We start from the raw sequence: 16,548 nt of genomic DNA on the forward strand, positions 1-16,548 counted from the left end.
CTTGCGTACGCCTTGTCATTACATACAATGAGGTCCGACGTGGGTGACAATGCGTACGCATTGCACGGGTCATGACCGAGCCGTGCGTATGCATTGTCATTTCATACAATGAGGTCCGACGCTGGTGACAATGCGTATGCATTGCACGGGTCATGACCGAGCCGTGCGTACGCATTGTCATTGAATACAATGAGGTCCGACACGGGTGACAATGCGTATGCATTGCACGGGTCATGACCGAGCCGTGCGTACGCATTGTCATTGCATACAATGAGTCTGACGCGGGTGACTATCATGCATACGCGTCGGACAGGCATGGTCTGAGACAGGCGTACGACTTGGCCATTGAATCGTATGGAGACGGGTGCATGTGTATATTCAAAATACGCGTTGTACAGTCAGTTGAACGAGCCGGGTGCACCCATTGGCCCAGGACTGTCATGGAGACGGATGTGGATTCAAAACTTGTACGAGTTGTGCACTGGAAATTCAGTTGGATGCCTACAACAATGTTGCAATTTCAAGTGTTCCATGAAGGTAAAGTTTTGAACGATGCGGAAGGCGTGTACGAGTCGTACTTTTGAATGGATTGGCCTGATTCATAGGATGCAACCGTGTTGGACCTATCACTTGGGACACATGGCACAGAGTCTGCCTCTGCAGCACAGATATAAGGCTGGCTGGCCCCCAGGGAGCTCACTTGCCTGCACTACATGCTAGTGGACCACATCCCTGCCTCCACTGCAGCTGTCTATGCATCATCTGGCTCCTGCTATGGCACTTACACTGGAGAGGGCCCCAGCCTTCACTGAGGAGGAGAACCAGGCCCTGCTGGACGGGCTCCTTCCAGAGTACAGAAAGCTCTATGGGACACCAGGGGAGCAGGTGAGTGTGCTGTCCACTGCCTCCCTTATTATGCATGTTGTCTGACTAGCAGTACTAGCAGTGTGTACACCAGTGGCAAGCATTCTCACTGACTACTTTCATCCACCAAAGTGTGTAGGTACATGTAATGAATAGTTTTCATGCTGCTAAAGTGCATTATTGCAAGCTTAAACTGTCCAGGTATTGTTAACATGTCAGACATGCATGTGAGTTTTCATTCCCCATGGTTGCACTACCTGTGTAATTTATTTCCCTTTGTGATGATGACATGTGTATCCAATAGTGTGCTGCACAAATCTGGGGCATGTGTGTTAATGTACTTTTCACTTTGTCATCCTCACAGGTTGATGCCCACCAGAAGCAGGAGATCTGGCTGACCATCGCCCGAGCTGTTTGTTCTGTGGGGGTCTACAAACGCCGGATCTGCAACTGCCAGAAGAGGTGGCAGGACCTGCGTGGCTGGACCCGGCTGAAGCTGTCACCTCCACGCAGGAGGGGCGGACACCGGACCCTGACTCCCCACATGCTCCGGATACTGGCGGTGGTCTTCCCGGACCTGGATAGGCAGCTGCAGGCCAGACAGCAGCAGGAAGGAGGTAAGTCCATGCCTGATCTGTGTACTATGTCTGACATGCAAATAGCAGTCATTTGTCCTCTTCACACTTCTACATTACGTAGTCCTCATTTTTGTGATGCACCCTCCTCATCTGTTCCACAGGTGTGGCCCCTACAGTCTGTTGCTTGTGTCACTAGGGCACTGTGTCCCAGCAGTCAGCTAAGTTTCAGGTACCAGTCATCATCAGTTCCCGTGACTCTGTTGTGTGTTTCATGGGTGTGTCAATTGTTTACACAATGCCTGAGATCTGACATGTGAACTGTGTGTGCCCTTGAGATGTGTAACAATTGCTGGTCTGACTCGCAACATGTTTCTGGGGTATTCAAAACAAAACCATGCAGCAGGGGACTCCAATTTTTGGACATCAGGAGTATGTATATCAAGTATGTCACAATTGCTTAGCCACCTGACTACTGTCCAGGGCAATACACTGTTTCACTTAGTCCTGCCCAGTCATGCCCCCTCAAGGGCATTCAGAAACACTCTGTAATCCCACTCCTGTGTATGAAATTGCAGGTTGTGCTTAGTGACATGTGCCCTCAGGTGTGTGCCTCTGTGTCATTAGGGTGTGGCTTGTTGCTGCGTACAACTGGGGTGTCCATGATTCAGAGGGTCAGCATGACATCTGCTATGTGACTGTGGGAGACAAGACCTGTGTGACATATAGGTGTGTGATCATCTGACAGCGCACAATGGTGTATGCAACTGTTCCCTCATGCAGCTGGGTTATATGCATGGCAGACTGTGATGTGTCAATGTACATGGATTTGTGTTTGCTGAGACTCATATGAATGATTTGCATGATGTGGGGTCTTCTGGGTCCTGGATATGTTGTTTGCATGGGATGGGCACTTCCTTTTTTTATCGGGTTGTATGAGCATTTTTTATATACTATGTTTGGGTTTTTGAGGGTTTCATTATTGAGAGGATTGCGGCTTTGGATTCTTTTATCTACAGTTGTATTTTTCCATTTTCTATTTGGGGTTTACTTATTAAATGGATTCATTGTTGCTTGGTTTGTTGTGGATTTTATCCATTTCGAGGATATTCTACAGCTACACAACTGTAAGTAATTATTTTTTTAATATTGAGGGTGGGAAATGTATATTTTTTTTATTCTCTTTTTTTATTTTTTATATTATGTGATATAAATTTTACTCATAGTTAGAAATGTATGACATAATTTAATTAAATAAAAAAAGAGAAATATTTTATTGATATGTTTGTTATGTTTATAATGTTTGCTATTTGGTTTACTTTAAAGAATTGATTTTGATATCATGTCTAGATAGTCTAGGCCTTGGGTATTTAGATACATCCTAGTTTTATGTTGGAGGTATTCATACATATTTTTGGTTTGTTTGCTAAGTTTAGGTCCTATTTTGCTGAGAGATTGTTCTACTCTGAGCTCTTGGTAGCTTTGTTCCTTTTTAATGGCTTGTATAAGTTTGTGGAATGTGGGTTGTCCTCTACCTATTGTGGCTTTGAAGGCATTATTTTTTAGCAAACAAAGAAAAGTATGAGGGGGTCCTAGGGATAAATTTAAAGACCTGCACAGTATAAATCCCCAAATCCAATACAATACTCAAAAGGTATACTGTCGGTCTAGAATGTAGGGATCAGAACAAATACTGGTAGAGCAAGAAAAAGAAGATCCGAGGTAGCTAAGGCAGGTATGTGGAAACCTCCACTGAGGTTAAAGTTCCCATCACCCACCGGAGGTGGTTCATCATCATTTGGGAACTAGGGACATTCCCTAGAGTACCAATCACTATGAGGATTGTGATGGTACCCTGGTTATCCCAGGCAACCGTGCCAAATTGTTACCAACGGTAGGGTGATGATTGCAGTGCGAAAAATAGTGATGAAGAAAAAAGTGAGGTTAAAAATGACTACCAAGACACTGTGTAATTTATTCTGGCGCAATCTTGGTGCCAAATTAAAAACAGTATTGACAGCCTAAACAAATAACTGTCAGATCTTAGGTCTACATGTTTCGGCTTGTGGACAGGGAAGTCCAAGCTCTCGTCAGGACCATGTAAACGCTACTGCAAAAAGCTTGATAGAAAATAAAAATCTGTGATACTAGACAATAGCCTGAATCAATGGTTGGTACCCAGATACAACCTGATCGAGTCCTGTGTTTCACATTGGATCAGTTACAGGCATTGTCTGGTGGTGAACCTTTGAATAGAATCAAAACAAAAAGGTATTCTAATAAGGATACTCAACTTAATCATGTTGTACAACAGTATACATTGCCGATCCAAATATTGTGTGTAATTCAATGTAATATACACTCATAAATTCGTATAAATTCTCAAGGATATAAAAGATATGTTTTATGTGACAAAAAAGATATTATTGACACACGTACTTATGTGCACTTACCCAAGTTAGTATGGGTACGCACCTCGCCTCACCTGGCATCCGCTCAGGCCTTTTGAGGCACCGCTCTAAAAAGGAAAATTCCAAAAACAAATTATGTTATGCCCGTGGGCCAGAGACCCTCTACTGCCTCAGCGGGCAAATCGGAATTCCCTAAAATGATACTCGTGAAAGCTATGCTAAACCATGGCAGAGAAAAGTAAAACGTCAAACAAGAAGTTGAATCAACAGACTACTACCCATGTGCAGGAGAGTAGACTGTAAACGGCTAGAACACGCTGTATTAAGATACCGTTGTGATCATACGCCGTGGTCTAAGAGAAGCAAAGGAGGTAAGAATACTACATCTCTAAAGAGAGCCAAATCGGCTGTGTGATACTGCCCGGTCAGGCAGCCTAAGTGTCGAAATTACCTCTTACAAAGGTTTGTGCAAGTGTCTGACCCAGACTAACACGACAGAGGAAAAGGTATGGAAAGAAACGCTTACCTGTCCGTCGGTACCCCGCTCCGAACGCCAGAGCTGGAAGGGGAGGTATCCGGCGGGCGGCAATGAAAGTGTTTTATTGAGTATGGGTGTGCGTGTACGCGCGTTTCCGTTTCAGAAGCTATGGATCGCGCGAATGTTCAAAAGGCAAATTAGTGTCCCATGGAGTGCTAGGCTTCCTGGGACTTGTAGTCAGAAGAATTACTACAATGATGTTCGCAGTATATGTGTCGATACACTGCAACATTACATATAAGTTAAAAGTTGTTTTGAACTTAATTGAAAATCGGCGAACTCTGTGAAGTACGGAAAGAATGTGTAAATCTGAACACAGGGATCTGTTACACGAAAATCACCTCTCTTTTGTGAAGCGTTATAAAGAACTATAAGGAGGCAGAAAGAACCCAAAGGAAAGTGAGTGTGATGAAGGAAAAGTTTCCCTTCACACTAGTTATCGTATATAATGTGTATTCATAGCCTAAATGCCAAGTGAGATAGATACACAACGGTAATAGGTGAAAATGAAATCCTATAAGAAGGACCACGGGATATCATCGTTTAAACCCTGTTGGTCACTCTTAAGTTTAAAAACCCATTTTTGTTCTTTGATAAACAAAAACCGTTTGATATCAGTCACATGAGTCGGAATGAAGGGCTGTTCCAAGACCAACCATCTCAAATCTTCAGGTTTATGTTTGAATTCCAGAAAATGATTTGTGAGTTTCGTAGCTTGTCTGCTCCGCCTGATGGTGCTTTTGTGCTCGTTGATGCGTGTTTTAACTTTTCGTGTTGTCATGCCGACATAGCGCAGAGAGCTGGGGCACGTGATCAGGTAAATAACTTTTTCAGTATTACAGTTGGTGTGTTTTCGAAGTGTCCAAGGTGTGCCTGTACCTATGTCTACTGATTTAGTGATCTCAGTTTGTGGACAGACAGAGCCGTGGCCGCATGGAAAATGGCCTTGAACTGGCGGTAAATTCCATAGAGTATTTGTCATGCCAGAGATTCTGCTTCTGGGTCTGGTATGTACAAGGTTATCGCGCAGATTAGACCCTCTCTTAAAGGCAAAGAGAGGAGGTGGAATAACCTCGTTCCCTGTGTTCAGTATGCGCCAATGCTTACGCACAGTCTTTTGTACCTGATTAGACCATGTACAAAAAGTGTTAACAAAAGTCATTCTGGACAGAGGGGGCTTAGGCATTGGAGGTTCCAAAAGGGCCTCCCGGTTATTGTTCAGTGCTCTTTTGAAGGCCTGTTTAACCAACCGTCTTGGATATTGTCTATCTCTCAGTTGATTCGATAAATCCTCAGCGTGGTGATTAAAAGTGGTCAGATCCGAGCAATTCCTGCAAAGCGTAAGAACTGGCCAACAGGTAAGTTTTCACGAAGGGATCTGGGATGATGACTTATGAAACTGAGTAGGGAATTCTTAGATAGTGGTTTCCTATAAAGTTCACAGCCTAATTTGCCCTGATTAGGCACTATTAGGATATCTAGAAAAGGAAGACGTTGTTTGTCAAAGGCGATTGTGAAACGCAGGAAGGCATTCTTGGTATTGAGCCAGGCATGGAATTCTAGTAGTGAGGCCAAAGATCCTCTCCACACAACCAGGATGTCATCGATGTATCTCTTCCAAATGGTAATCTGTTCTCTGAAAGGGTTAGTCTGGATGAGTACATTATTCTGCTCAAAGAGGTGGACGTACAGATTGGCCAGACTGGGAGCGAAAATGCTGCCCATAGATGTACCCGAGATTTGTAAATAGATAGTCTCTTCATGCTTGAAGAAATTCTCCATCATGGCCAGTCTGGCGCATTCCATGATGAAATGGACCGGTGTAATCGTGTCCAAGTCTCTTGCATCCAGAAGACTTCTGATGGCCTCTAAGGTTTCCATTTGCGGGATACAGTGTAGAGAGACTCTACATCAAAACTGACCAGGAGGTCTGTTTCTGTATCATAACTGATATCTGGAAGAAGTCTGAGGACATCCTTAGTGTCTTGCAAGTAGCTGGGCATTTCCTTTACAAGTGGTCTCAGGAAAAAATCGACGAAAGTGGAAAGCGGTTCTAGTAAAGAACCTATGCCAGAGATGATTGGCCGCCCTGGAGGTGGTCTTTGGCTTTTATGAATTTTAGGCAAAACATAAAAGTATGGCATAACTGGATGTGTGGTTATGAGGAATTGCGATTCTTGCTCTGTAATCCAGCCAGCAGCTTTAGCATCTTCTACAAGATTGGTTATCTCCCTGGATAGTCTGGGAGTGGGGTCTGTAGTCAAGGGTTCATATGCTGTCCGGTCATTCAGTTGTCTCAGACACTCTGTCCGATAGGAATCGGTGTCCAGAATGACAATTGCACCGCCCTTATCAGCGGGTTTGATAGTAATCGTCTCGTCGTTTGACAGGGCTTGTAGGGCTTTTTTCTCTCTTAGAGGCAAATTGTGATATATTTTGTTTGGTCTAGTGCTGATGTTAGTAATATCATGGATTACTGCTTGTTCAAAAACTCTCACACGATCAGGTGTAAGATGGGCCGGAGGGTTGAAAGTGGATGGAACTTTGAGGCCTGTGTTCCTGTCTGAAAGGGTTTCAGAAGAGGATGTCAAATCCTTGTCTTTGAAGAAGAAATGCAGACGAATCTTTCTGAAGAATTTGGCTAGCTCACAACGCAATTGAAAAGGATCTCCCACATTAGTGGGGACAAAACCTAGGCCTTTGTTAAGCACCGAACATTCATCAGGTGTGAGAATTCTTGTGCTAAGATTTACCACTAGCTCATTGTGTCCGTGCTTGTCCCTGCTTGTGGTTGTCCCTTCCTGCTGCGGGTGTTGGGTGGTGGTTGATCTGCCAACCAATGAACTTGAGGCTGTCCTCTCCTTCTGCCCCTGTTGCGTCCACGGCCTACTCCTAAAAAGGCGGCTGCCCAAAGAAAGGGGGTTGTGGACCAAAGAATGGTAGAGACTGAGTGTAAGGAGGGGGAAATGGATAGCCCCATGGAGCTGGGGGCCACCACGAGCCTCCTTGATGATAAGGGTTAGGCATGCCTCGTCTAGAGTTCGGTCGGAATTGTTGTCCGTTCCCTCTTCTGGGTGGATGCATATTGTTCTGTGTATCTGAGTCATTAGAGTTGGTATCTGATCCTGACGAGGAATAGGTGGAGCCATATCTTTTACCTCTTTTATTGAATTCTGGTGGAACATACTGTTCACTGGTGTAGGGATAGACTTTTTCAAAAGAGAAACGTGACAAATCCTTCCTAAATTTTTCAATTTTGGTGAGTAGGATTGTGTCTTTGTGGTCCTTACTGGATTTATTGGTTTCTTCCATATTTCTCTTGAAAACAGTGCTGGATATGGTGGTCTTATGCCATCCTTCTACCGCGTTATTTGTTTTGGCTTTTTGAGCTACAGTACTGGCGTAGACATTCCACCAGGGTATTTGAAATATGGGTTTTCTACGATGCCCTGACCAATGTAATCTCCCCACCCAGGTGTCCTCAAAGTAGTCCAGCAAGGGACTTAATTTACTTTCATTGGTACGGTAGAAGGGATTGCCTATTAGCAAGTTTTAATGATTGCCCACTTCAGTTGTTGGTACGTATGCTAGGGCTATTCATTTTTTTATTTGATAGGCAAAGTTTATTAGTTGAGTATTCAATGCTTAAAGTAGATTTTTGTAGGTGCCTCCATATTGTTTGGTTAAAATGGTAGTAGCACCCTTGTAATGCAGCCTGTGGGTACAGTTTGAGTAATTCTTGAATCATAGCATGTTCAAAATCTATTATTATTCTTTGGGTATAGTAATTTTCTGTTAATTCTTTTTTTGTTTTTAGTAATTCTATATAGGTGGTGCTATGTTTATTAGGCAGCAATACGTAAATGAATGGGCTATTTGTCTCTTCAAATTCACCATGAATTGTATAAAGCTGATAAAAGGGTTTTGGACAGACCTTAAAAGTTCCGTCCATTATCCATGTTTCTCAGTTTTTAAGTTTTTGCAAGTTACTATTAGTTGCAAAAATGATAATTATTTTATCTTGACTTTTGTTGTCATACAGTAAGAATTTGTCTTCTTTGTGGGTGATGGTTGATTCTGGGAGTATTTGGAGTTCTTCAAAGGTTTTGGGGGTAGATGTGGTTGGATCTGAAGCTCTCTTAGTTTTTGCTATTAATCTTTTTAGGTTGGTGATAGAAGGTAGTTTTCCTGTGACATGTTCAGGTACTTTGGTTAAAACATTTTTCAGAATTTGAGTAATTGTCTCTTGGGAGCCTGTGCTTGCTTCTCTTATTGTGTCTAAGGCGTCTCTTACATCAAATTCAGTCACATTGGGTGGATGGTTGTGCTCTGTAACATTCCCAACATTGCTATCTATTGTTGTAGCTCTACCATAACAGGCATTGTACATTTAACAGTTTATGTTTTTCATCATGTAGAGTTAAATAAGGTACTTCATAACATTTTTGTTTTCTTTTTCTTGATGTGGTTGTTTGCAACTTTAGTTTTGATTTAAAAAGAGGGGAACATTTTATTATTTCAGTTCGTTACGTTAAGGAGGTAGAGGCATCTATATTTTGTAAAACAAGTGTTGTTCTTACCTGTGTTGTAGTATAATCTGTTATAGTAGTTTCTGTAGATTTTCTTTCTTTCTCTCTCGTAAAGTAGCGTTCTCTGTCTATGTTTGGCGGATAATTGTTAAATTTGTGTTAGTTAATTGTTTTTATAGTGTTTAGTTAATTGGTTCACAATTTTTATTGGTTTGTGCTATTTTAGTTTAAATTCATTGGTTGAGATACGTTTTGCAGTTACTTTTTAATTAGGTAAATATGTGTGTTGTTTATAATTCATGTTTATAATATATTATTTGTTGTAGTTATTTAAATATAATTGTTAATATTTTTAATTAATGACATTTATAGTTGTATATTATATATATTGATTTAGTTGGTATGTAAATTCATTTTATTTTGTGAATTTGAACATTTATTTGGGTTTGCAGAATTTTATTTGTAATGTTTGTAATCATTTAATATTTTTATATATGTTTTTATCATTTATTATAATTATTTAAGGTAAGTTAAATAATTAAATAATTGTTAATAGTGTTTATTTATTGTTGAATGGTATTATCAATATGTATTTAAATGATATTTGTAAGTCAATATTAGTGTTATCGATATTTATGTTGTGTTTTATTATAATTTAATTTTCTTTCTATTTTTGTTACCGATATTTTTGTGGTCGATTTTTTTGTGAACGATATTTATTTAGGCAATATTTTTTTATCGATATTTGTGTAAATTCTTGTTTAAGTATAGGGTATCAATATTTGTGTGTACGATATTTTTACCGCGATATTTCTGTATGTCGGTGTTTTTGTTATTGATATTTAATCAGTGATCCAGCTCTTTGCCTGAAGGAGTGCACTGAATATCCATGAAGCAAACAGTGGGCAGAACAAAAGTGAGGAATCAAAAATGGGTCTCATCTTGTTTCGGAATATGGCAAGGGTGCATGCAAGCAAGCACATGGGCATGATGGAAGTAATAAAACAGAATTTAAAGATTAATAAGATCAGGCCTGAGAGAAACTTGAGTAATTACAGTAACTATGCATTTTTCTTGTGATGAGAAATTACTGAAATTATGCAATTAGACCAGCTTGATGGACAAAAATGCTTCCACACAAGCATATAGGTTTTGGAAAGTGGGTTATTAGCAGTGGCAATAAAGCCACTAACACAGTTTAGGGTTCAGTATAGGTCTCAAAATATTATTCCCATGCTCAAACCTGGGTAGCTTGGCTATGAGCAGACTTAACTTAGGAGACAGGTATGTAGAGCATTTAAATACCAACTCTGTAAATGCTTAAGACAAAAAACACAATAAAAATCTAACAACAATTTAAAAAATAGGGTTTTTCTTTCTTTAAAATGACACCAGAATGTCAAAATTCCAATGTAGGGAATCAGAGATATGAATTTTTAAAGAAGAAACAGATTCTAGCACTTAGTCCCCTTATGGAGTTTTTTTTTTCTCCAAAGTAGCTCCAAACTTCTGGAAACTCTTCCAGAAGTTCCTCTTGAGAGTCGAAATGGTCCAAAACACAATCCATGGGTCTGGAAGCTCTAAGATGGTCCTGGAATATTTGGGACCACAATTCCCACACTGGACTTGGCCAAAACCCTTAAAATTCCATTGGATGCACTTGGTGGAATTGATGCAAGCGAGCTCTGTTAAACTGTAGCTTGCAGGGAGTCCACTCTTTCATCCTTTTGAAACAAGGCACCTCCGCAGGGCTTTAGTTACAGATTGTGCAGCAGGCGCAGTCAGTCAGAATTCAAGGCCTGGTGGTGCAAATCAGTGTTTGAGCATGGCAGTCCTTCTTCTTCTATTAGTTTCAAGCAGCAGATCTGAGGGACTTTGTGCCTCTCACATAATTATTCAGTGTTCTCTGTGGTTAAACAAGAGAGCATTCCTGTCCAATGAGGTGCAAGGCAACACCCCAGAGCATAACCACTTCCTCTAAAGTGTTGCATAATCTTCTACTAGAAAGCACAATTCCTTCAAAATTCAACATGGCTGAAATCTCAGCAAAGCATGAAGAGCTAACTAAACCAACTCTCTGTATGGCTCATGTCCATAGCTCCCCAACCCTAACATCTGCGGATTCCTTCCTTAAGCCTCCCATCTGGCTGGGTCAGATTGGATGGAGGTAGATAGACCTGGCATTCCCTGCTAGTCCTATTCCCCCTTTAAAGCTTCATGCTTTATGACCCCTCGGCCCTCTTCTGGCATTTTTAGCAGAGCTCTCTCCAACAGATAGCCTCTCCCTGGGTGAGCCACTTATCACTTCATCAAAGCAGGTTGGCTAATCCTGTTAACAGTGACCAAACAGGGAAGACCACAAAAGGCTTAATTGTGGATTACAGACAAGAAAGTCTGTTGTCTGTAGTCTAGTGAAGTGGTATCCTATGTGGCTGGGGATCTACGATGGGGAAAATGAAATGTGCAATTTCTGCCAGGGTAAATAAAACATCTGGGCAGATTTACAAGCCCCTTGCGACATCTTTACGACACTGTTGCGTCACTTCTGTGACGCAGCGGCATCGTAAACAATGCGTCACCTTGCAACATATTTACATCAGGTATAATGTATCCAGGGTGGGTGTTCCATCACAAGGAAATCTCGTAAAAGTGACACAGTGAAATCTACAAGATTGTAGTTTTAATCCCCCGCCCTATTATCTACTAGGGACTTATAAGTTAGGTCATACCCTAATATATAGTGTACGGTAATGCATGTGTGTGTTTTCAACATAACAGTTTGTGTTTCCAACAGAGCACTGTCCCTGGGCCTGACCAGCAGAGGCCAGGAAACTCTCAGAGTCAGAAATTCAGCATCCAGGGGTCTCATATGGGGCAAAACGTGGGGAGACAGTGCATGCAGGTCCTGATTTCTGAAAATAGTACCAACAACTACGAGAGAGTGAGTGGCTGCTTGCTATTGCTGTTCATGTTCTGTAGCACTTAAAGCTATATTCGTAGCACAAAATGCATCCTTAAGTCCATTTTGGAAGTGATGGTTCATTTTGCAGTAAAAAAATGGTGGTTGGTTATGCGCGAAGAATCCCCTACCTCGGTATTGTCTTGGTCTTGATGGTTCATTTGAGCCACTGGAGTCTGAATCCTCTGTGTTGCTCCAGTCGTACGAGTTTGAGGTCCATTCATCAGTATGAGGTCCATTCGTCAGTTCACTGATCAATGGACCTCAAACTCGTATGAATGGAGCAACACAGAGGATTCAGACTCCAGTGGCTCAAGTGAACCGTCAAGCTCAGACAATACCGAGGTAGGGGTTTCTTTGAGCATAACCAACCACCACCACCACCTAATCCATGGTGGCCACAACAACCCTGGGGATACCTGGTCCAAACATTTCAACCTCCCCCCTTTGGGGGCATGGGGGCATGGGTTACCAGCCTTTTTTTGTCAGGGCCATGACAGAAGTAGAAGAAGAAGACGAGGGACCAGGGCAACACAGTCAGACCGAACAGAACAACAGAGACTACATATACAGGGGGACACAGCGATTGAAAAACGGGTGACGAGGAGCATGTTCATAGACCGGCCACCCTCAACGATCCAGACGTCAACCTAATAGTGAATCTCAGCCAGAACACTTTAACCCCTCGAGAGATGGAAGTCCTCAACAACGGCCTTGGTTTTGTGCCCACACACCTAGGGAGCGACTTCCCGAAACACATTGAATTATCTCAATACTTTAGGAAGATCCGATTGTCATTTTTTTTTTAGAAGAAGGACGATGACCACATTGACCTCAACATCAACACTGGACTCAGGAACAAATCTGCCTTCAACCCTCCACTACAGCACATCCCACCAGAAGTAGCCACCTTCAAGAAAGCGGTGATTACTGACGTCAAACAACAGAAGCCAAAGTTGAAACATCCCTTCTGCAATATCAAGAAGGCAGAAAGAGACTGCCTTAAGGATCTAGGCTCAAACAAGGCTATAACTATCAAACGAGTAGACAAAGGGGGAGCCATAGTGACTATGAACAGTAAAGATGATCACCAGGAATGCCTCCGCCAACTCAGTGATCACAGGTACTACAAACGCCTGCAAAGTGACCCAACACAGAGACTACAGAAAACCATCATAACTCTAGTAGAAAGAGGAAAGGAAGCAAGCTGGATCACAGGGAGTGAGTCAGAGTTTTTACAATCAACTCACCCCAAGGTTCCATATTTTTTACATGCTCTCTAAGATTTACAAACCAACAAGACCGCCTTGAGGGAGACCCATAGAGTCCGGGATCGGCTTACTCCTGTTTATTTATTTATTTATTTATTTTACAGATTTATAAAACGCATGCACATACGTAAGCGTCCCAGCGCTAGTGATAAAGAACCAGGTGCGAGGGAAGCATTACGGGAACAGCAAGGTCTTGAGTGCCCTACGAAATAACAGTAGGTTAGACTGAGCTCGGATGTCTAAGGTCAATGAATTCCATAATTTGGAAGCATTATATGCAAAGAGTCGACCTCCAGAACGGGCTTTCTTGATTCTGGGTACAAATGCCAAACTACAGCATGAAGAGCGTAATGTTCTCTTGGTGGTATATGGAGTGATAAGGTTTTTTAAGATGGGTGGAGCCTTGCCATATAGAATTTTATGTGTCGTGCAAAGGGCCTTAAATTGTATTCTCTCCTGGATCGGCAGACAGTGCAAGGCGCTCAAGGCAGGTTTGGCTGAGCAGCGACGATGGGTTCCTGTGAGGAGACGGGCGGCTGTATTTTGTACTATCTGGAGTTTTTGTGACTGAGTTGGAAGTAATGGCAGAATTTTTCTGGCGGTCCGTAGAAGGCCATGACACACACCAGCCGATTTTCTTGCTTGGGTGAAGAAATTGAGGTCTTCATCTAGCCATATTCCTAAGCTCTTGATTTCTTGTTTCGGATTGGGTGGCGTGCCCATACAGGGCGGCCACAGGGATTTAGGTTGGTAGAGTGACTGATTGCCTAGGATCATTATCTCCGTCTTGTCACTATTAAGTTTAAGATGTGAAATGTTCATCCATTTGGTTATGTCGCTGAGGCAGTTGTGGAGGATGGTAAGGGATTGGTCTTGCTGGCTTAAGGAAACTACCAATTGGGTATCATTTGCGTATGTTAGAAGCTTGATCCCATAAGGGGTGACGATCTTTTCCAGAGGGGACATGTAAACATTAAAAAGGGTCGGACTCAGTGACGAGCCCTGAGGGACCCCACAACTAATGTCAGTAGACCTGGAGGTAAAATAACCATCTGCTACCTGGAATGACCTATTGTTAAGGAAGGATTCCAGCCAGGTCAGGGCCGTTCCTACAATTCCAAGATCTCTAAGCCTATAGACCAGTGTCGAATGGTTGACGGTGTCGAAGGCTGCGCTTAGGTCCAGGAGGATCACTGCCACTGATCCTCCTGAATCAATGATTTTTCTTGCTTCTTCGACAACCACCAACATCGCAGTTTCTGTGCTCTGGCCTGGCCTAAATCCTGTCTGAGACGGCTCCAGGAGACCATTGGTTTCAAGGTATTCGGAAAGTTGGTGATTGACATGTTTCTCGGCGATCTTGCTGATGCCTGGAAGCAGGGAGATCAGCCGAAAATTGCCTAAATCTAGCAGGTCCAAGTGCGATTTCTTGATGAGGGCTTTGACAGTTGCTTTTTTCCAGCTAGGTGGAACAACACCATAGGTAAGCGAGCTGTTAATCAGGTTCGCCAGATGAGGGAGAATGGTGGGTGCAACTAGCTTTAAGATGTTAAAAGGTACGGGATCAGTTTGAGATCCCTCATCACAATTCATTAATTGGTTCTTGTGACCCCTGGTATCACAGATGCCATCCTACCTCCAGGACACTACGCATGTTCTGAATACATTAACGGACTTAACTTTTGACCCTACCAGACATTTCCTTGTCTCCTATGATGTAGAATCGCTGTATGCTAATATCCCGCAGGATGACACACTGAGGACCATTAAAGATCTACTTGAATCCAGAACAGGAGAGGAAATGACCCCAACCTCATTTGTATTAGAGTGTGCAACTATCGCATGAAGGAGAATTTCTTCCAATACCAGGACCACCTCTACTGGTGGACCAATGGGACATCAATGGGGAGCACGTTTGCCCCGAGCATGGCAAACCTATACATGCACAATTTTGAAGCAACAAACATCTACCCTACTCTAACAAGCCATATAGTGAGAACGTGAAAATCTGGAAGAGGTAGCTAGATAACATTTTGGTGATATGGGAGGTGATACGGAGACACTCCTTGCATTCTCGGACTGGCTGAACACCAGCAACCCCAATCTGAGATTTATCTGCGAATACAGTAAGGATTTCCTACAATTTCTGGATCTCTTGCTATTCCCCAATTATTTTTTGTTTCTTTAGTTATTTGTATAGCGAAAATAATACCCTGAGGCGTCTAGGCGCTTGACATCCAACTGCATGACATCACTGAGATTCTGTAAACGCTTGTGTCTCTATTTGAGAAATTTTACTGTAATTAACCAGGTCTTTAAACCTTTCCTAGAGAAAAGCAAGTGTGGCAAATTTTTAAGCTTGATAGGCAGATGATTCCACAGTCTGGTTATGATATTTATAAAGCTTTTACTGCCCCAGTTCGAGAGCCGGGGTTTGGAGACCTCCACCAACTTGTGTGAAGAGGACCAAAGATTTCTGGACGGGGTGCACCAGCAGAAGCAGTCAATCAGATAATCAGGGCCATGTTTATGCAGGGCCTTAAAGGCGATGCAGAGGGCCGTGCAATTGATCCGTTTTTCCACTGGTAGCCAATGTAAGGCATTAAGGGCCTGCTTGGCTGAGGAGTGTTTAGGGATACCAAAGAGCAGCCGGACCGATGAGTTCTTGAGAACCTGCAGTTTAACAAGGACTGCCTTGTTTATGCCCACCAGAAGGGTGTTACAGTAGTCCAGCCTAGACAAGACGAATGCAGAGACCACTGTTTTTTGAAGTTCTGGAGGTATGAAAGGAAACATTTTCCTCCACATTTTCAATATATATAAAGTAGATAATGTGAGCGCTTTCACGTGATGGGAAAAAGACAGGGTGGTATTGAAAATGACTCCCAGGTTTTTCGTCTTAGTGGCTGGAATGGGGGGGTTCAGTTCCATAGGCCACCAGCCAGAGAAAAAAAAGGATGGATCTCTGCCAAAAAGTAGAACTCCGGGCTTATTAGAGTTAAGTTAAGGCAGTTCTCTGACATCCATCTTTTCACCTTTCGCATATAGGTGTGAAAGTTGTGGGCTGTGTCCTGAATATTATTTGAAATAGAGACAATAATCTGTGTATCGTCTGCATATGATACCATGGCAAAGCCGTGGGATTTAATCAGTATGGCTAGGGGGCTAACGTACACATTAAAAAGGTTTTGGCTTAAAGATAGCCCTGTGGCACCCCAAATGGGAGCTTGAAGCTCTGGGACCTAAAGCCGTCCACTTCCACAAGACTTAGGTGGAATTGTACTGAAGTTGAAAAATTCAAAGAACATGGCAAGACACTCAGCACGAACCTGTCCCAAAGAGCATATCCACAGAATCTTACTAATAAAATAGCCAAGCGGGCCAGGAATAACTCCTTGAGA

Source organism: Triturus cristatus, chromosome 2_2, assembly GCF_964204655.1.
Source record: "Triturus cristatus chromosome 2_2, aTriCri1.1, whole genome shotgun sequence".
NCBI lineage: Eukaryota > Metazoa > Chordata > Amphibia > Caudata > Salamandridae > Triturus > Triturus cristatus.